At 47.4% G+C, this 5,746-nt stretch overlaps 1 long non-coding RNA gene across 1 annotated transcript; it reads left to right on the plus strand.

Annotated features, from left to right (window-relative positions):
- The first annotated feature begins 3,176 nt into the window (after window positions 1–3,176).
- Window positions 3,177–5,153, plus strand: LOC113908120. The gene is made up of 3 exons (XR_003515361.1): window positions 3,177–3,264; window positions 3,779–4,406; window positions 4,525–5,153. It is a non-coding gene; the product is annotated as an uncharacterized LOC113908120 (long non-coding RNA).
- The last annotated feature ends 593 nt before the right edge of the window (window positions 5,154–5,746 follow it).

A 5,746-nucleotide genomic window follows, 5' to 3' on the forward strand; every position in this document is an offset into this window, starting at 1 on the left:
TGTAAAAGGTAGGCGATGTTTCTACTTTGGGTGACGCTGGTAACACAACATCATTGGCACATTGCTTACAACTGCAGAAACACAGGCATGGATTTGTGTCCTTAGGTGTCTACTTTAAATAAGGACCAAAACGTACCATATGCACAAGGAAAGGATTAGTGGGAGCGGAGAGGCTTTGGTGGCAGACACTTAGAAGTCAGCCACCCCTGATTGAAGGTTGAGTGCCCATGCTTCTAATTCTGAGTCCCTGGGTGACCTTTTCAGCATCAGTTAACATACCTGGTTCTGTTTCCCCATATGCAAAGCAGAAATTCCAAAAGTAAAGCCATCTTAAACTTTTCTTACAAAATTTTGCAAGGATTTAACAAGCCTATGCCCGTGAACCTGTTTCGAGCTCTGTGGTCGAGGACATGGCCTAATGACGGGGTACAGCGCTGAGCCCCAGCAGGATTAACTGTGGGGATTGCAGGGCAGGCTCAGACAGAGTCTCCTGCCAGGACCCGGGGCAGCTGACGTCCTGGGGTCGGGCTGAGTCAAGCCCGGGGCGCATGAACACACAGGCAGGTATGTGCGCGGCACCCTTGGGTGAGTGATAGCAGCTTCCATCCCCAAAGGACAGCTCTGAAGATTTGAAAAGACAGAAAACCTAGAACAATAGGCAGGTGGCCCGTCTTCCGCAGCGGGCAGAAGGATGACAAAACGGCCAGCCAACCTTCAGCCGGCTTGATAGTCTCCTTTTCTGTTAGCCCTGGGATTTTCTTACTCCCTGGGTGTTTCATGGGACTTGCCCAAGGGTTATTTGCTTGGAGCCCTACCAAAGGATGGGACTTCCAAAAAAGGACACATCTGAAAAGTGTTTTCTTGTTTTTCGTTTTTGTTTTCTCAGTTGGTGGGGATGGCAAGCTTGCGTATGCTGGGCACGTAGGCATTGTCCTTGGTCCGAATTTTATGATTCCTTGTTCCTATTGCTGAGTCATTGGGTTGTCTTGGAATCTGAGGGGGAGAAAAGCCTGTGAGGTGGGGTTGGGCAACAGGGAAGCCTGAACTTTTTGGGGTGGAACAAGAGTGCCACCTTGAGTTGTAGAGGAGTATAGCAGGCCCTTCTCGTGTGATTCGCAATTGGGAGATGGGACAAAGGGGGCTGGTGGCCTTTTGCAACAAACAGAACGGTAAGGCCTGGGCTACCTCTATGACATCCTGAATTATTTTTAACAAAGCGTAGTGTATTCATCACGCTTGTTCAGAGGAACATAATCAATAGAATATGTATGTATACTATTAAGAGATTTTAAGGAATTGGCTCACACAGCTGGGGAGGCTGGTAGGTTTGAAATGTGTAGGGAATGCCAGCAGGCTGCAAACTCAGGCAGAAGGTGATGATAGTCTTGAGGCAAAATTTCTTCATCTCTGGGAAACCTTGGTTTTTGTTCTTAAGGCCTTCAACTGATTGGGCAAGACCCACCAACACTAACCACGGTGGTCTCCTTTACCTAAAGTCAACTGATTGTGGATATTAACCACATCTCAAAATACCTTCACAGCAACACTTAGATCAGTGTTTCATTAAATAACTGGATTTTTTAAAAAAGATTTTATTTATTTGACAGAGCGAGAGAGTGAGAGAGCACAAGCAGAGGGAGTTGGTGAGGGAGAGGGAGAAGCAGGTTCCCCACTGAGCAGGGAGCCCAATGCGGGGCTCAATCCCAGGACCCTGAGTTCATGACCTGAGCTGAAGGCAGATGCTTAACCGACTGAGCCCCCCAAGCAGCCCTCAAAATAACCTTTATGCCAAAGTGGCCCATCTTGGAGCAGCCTGTCCTCTGCCCCTCCAGCAACATTAGCACAGGTGAAAAATATATTTTTAACATTAACGGTATGAATTATTCTTCTCTTGTGCCACAGTTATATGACTTCAGCAATACTTAGATTTTATTTGGTGTATTGCCATTGCCGGTTCTTCTTTGTAACATTGCATTCAATTCTGATACGTTGCTACCAGCTTGAAATTTGTATTGGCGTGACTTCATCATCAATATGATGTTTGAACGAGGCGTGTGTGGCCCCCAAAGACCGAGAATCCATCCTGTGCAGACCCTCGAAAAACTCGGAGGAGGACAGGAGAACATCACGAATCCCACTGACGTGGGAAACAAAGGCAGAAGAAAAATTATTCCATTTCCTTACTACCTGCAGCTCATTGACAAGTCCTTGAGGTGGACAGAGTGACATTCCTCTAGGGACTCAACTGCCTGGATGTTAACACTTTCTTAAGGGCAAAAGGCAATCTTAACCCAACCCCCAGGATCCTGTAAGTCTACTTTAACATGTAAGAATTCCTTTGGAAATTTCCTTTATCTCTACCCACCCCCCCCCCCCCCCCCGCCCCCAGTAAGATACCTGTTGGTAATCATCCCCCAAGTATATGACCCACGGATATACATCTGAAGGGTCTCATTGACTAAGGGACAGGCGGGGCTAGGTAAGGAGAGATAGGTAGGGGCTACGGATCAGGCTCACAGAAATCCCAGGAATGCTAAGGCATAAGGAAACCAGAGATAAGGGAACAAACCAGACCACCCTGCCCTGAGCATCAGAAGTGGGGTATTTTTATGGCAGTCACCTTGTGACCAACAAAGAATGACCAGACCCTGGGGTGCCTGGGCGGCTCAGTCGTTAGGCGTCTGCCTTCGGCTCAGGTCATGATCCCGGGGTCATGGGATCGAGCCCCGCATCAGGCTCCCTGCTCAGCGGGAAGCCTGCTTCTCCCTCTTCCACTAACCCCTGCTTGTGTTCCCTCTTTAGCTGTTTCTCTCTCTGTTAAATTAATGAAATCTTAAAAAAAAAAAAATTTCCTAAAAGAATGACCAGACCCCAAAGAAGAAGTAAGCCATTACAGATGTGATGACCAGTCTTTACTCAAACCAAGACATCACAAGAATGATAGGGCCACAAGCTCCCTGATCAGTTCTAAATAAAAGACTGTGGGTGGAGGCCCACGTTGGCAACCCTGTCGGGACCCCTCTAGCTGCTGAGGCCTTTTTTAATGTATCCTTGCGTAATAAAACTCTTATTACTTTACTCACTCTCTTTTGTCCGTGAGATTCACTCTTTGACTCCGTGAGACAAGAACCTAGCCCTCCCGCTTTACCGTGGTTGGTTCTTGCTGGAAAGAGAAAAAGAAGACATTGGATCTTAATTGGGACTCTCTGGCCAGATGGCAGAAGCAGGAAAATCCTACAGAATCAACTAAGAGAGAGGTGGAAGGTACAAATCTCTACAGATCAACTCTAGTTTCTAAACTCATCTCTGAAATGTGTGTCCCCCTCAAATTCTAATGTTGTAACTATATGGAGACAAGGCCTTTGATGAGGTGGTTAGGTTGCAGTGAGGTCATTAGGGTGGATCCTAATTTAATGACTGGTGTCCTTATAAGAAGAGGAGGGTGAGATGCAGACAGACCCAGGGGAAAGACCACATGAAGACACCTGTAGTAGAAGACATCAAGGAAGCCAAAGAGAGAAGCTTCCGAAGAAACCATCCCTGTCGCCATCTTGACCTCTGACTTCTGGCCTCCAGATGGCGAGCAAATACATGTCGGTTGCTTAAGCTCCCCACTTTGTGGTACTTTGCTACGGCAGCCTTAGCGAATTAATAAACGAGACATTTCAGAATTTCCTAAACCTTAACTGTTCATTATCTGCTTTCATGTGTGTAGACTTCTTGTAGAGTTGATGAGAATTTTAACGATTTGACATTTTAAAATTCTCTTTTCTCTTAGGTTTCCATGATCGTGGAGTTTAATCGTCACGTTATAGGTTTGAATGTGCGTGACCAGCAGACAAAGTCTTCTTTGCATTGAGGTCCTGGCCTTCAAGCTTTTGAATTGCCTGTGACACATATATTTATATTGTTACTAACACACGCACATCCCCAGAGGTAGCTGGAGTGAAAATTTCATGAAACAATGCTGTCTCATATTAAGGACTGATACCAGTTTGAAGAGAATGTGCCAATGGTGACTATGCTTGTAATGGGAGTTGATGCTACTGATGTAGTTTCAGAATGTAGGTGAGGCGGTGTCGGTGGGGTGAGGTCCAGAGCCGAAGGCCAAGAAAGAATTCTTCAGACGTCTTTGGTGCAAAATGGCGGTTTTATTAAAGCTCCGGGACAGGACCCCTGGGCAGAAAGAGCTGCGGCCCGGCCCCGGGGTTGTGAGGGGTGGCTGATTATATACTTGGGAGCTGGGGGCGGTAAGGAAAAGGGAGGTTTTCAAAAGAACTTTGTATGCTAAAGAAGACTACAAGATACTGGAGGCCTTGCCATTGTCAAGTTAAGGTTGTTTTTCCCTCTAGGGAGGCATTGACCTTGAGACAGCTGGGAGCTTCCTTCTGGAAGTTGGGTTATTGGTAAGAATGCTTTTTTCTTGTAAATCACTAAGACACTTGTAAACTGAGGGAGACTCCTGTCTTGCAGGACTGTCAGCTCTGTAAATTAACCCTTTGTGTTTCCTTCCCTTATCTTTAGGGCGGCCAGGAGTGCCCGAGGAATGTCACACATCCCCCACCTTGGGGATGGGAGGGTAGTGAGGTATCAGCTTATGCTTCCTCCTCGGCCTGCCTTGGGCTCCCTCACCACTACCACGCACCAGGGCTTGCTTTAGGGCTGTATGGCTCCTAGAGATTCCCTCGGTGACTAAGCTACTAAGCTTCTGTCCCCTTAGTCTGTTCAGATTGCTTTAATGCAGTATCAGGGACTGGGAGCCTCCTGCGCAACAGAGATCTAGTTCTCCTGGTTCTGGAGGACGGGAAGCCGAAGATCAAGGCACCGGCAGGTTCAGTGTCGGGCGAGCATCCTTGTCTCTGTTCACGGGTGGATGGCTGTCCTCCTGCGGTGTGTCTTCACCGGGCAGGAGCGGCAAGGGAGCCCTCCGTGGTTCTCTTTTATAACAGCACTAATTCCGCCTCCCAGGGCTGCACCCTCATGACCTAAGTAACTCCCAGAGGCCCCACCTCCTACTACCAGCATGTTCGGCAACAGGATTGTACCTATGACTTTTGGGAGGACACAAACCTTCAGTCTACGTAGCAACTAGAGAATGAGCCGTGGAGTTTATTAAAATACAAAGGATAAATATAACAGATGTAATTATTAATATTTACTTGGTACATTTAATTTTTTAAAGATTTATTTACTTGAGAGAGAGAGTGAGCGAGTGAGTGAGTGAGAGATAACAAGTGGGGCGGGGGAGGAGAGGGAGAGGGAGAGGGAGAAGCAGACGCCCCCCTGAGCAGGGCACCGGGTGTGGGGCTCAATTCCGGGACCCTGGGATCATGACCTGAGCCAGAGGCAGCCACTTAACCGGCTGAGCCACCCAGGGCTTGGTATGTTTTAAAGAAAGAATAAACCTTACAAAAGCAATAGTATATTTTATTGTTGCAATCATTAGCGTAACCCTGGTCTGGCCTGAGCAGAGGACCCAGACTGACCATCAAAGATTCGGCGGATAAACGTATGCCCCACTCTTCCCTTGTTTTGAGACTGGTGATTGTCCACAGCTTTGCCCTCAAATCCTTTCGTTAGTGCTATTCTGGGCCCTTCTCTTTTCGTCAGATTGCCCCATTTTGTTCTCTGTTCATAACTTACTGGTAGCACTGTTGCTTTTCTTTCAGAGAGAAACATGTCCCCGTCCCCGACAGCACTCCTTTTCCAACTCTCTGGCTCCTCTCTGACTGTTTCCATCGTGAAA

The sequence above is a fragment of the Zalophus californianus genome, chromosome 16, assembly GCF_009762305.2.
Source record: "Zalophus californianus isolate mZalCal1 chromosome 16, mZalCal1.pri.v2, whole genome shotgun sequence".
In the NCBI taxonomy this organism is placed as follows: domain Eukaryota; kingdom Metazoa; phylum Chordata; class Mammalia; order Carnivora; family Otariidae; genus Zalophus; species Zalophus californianus.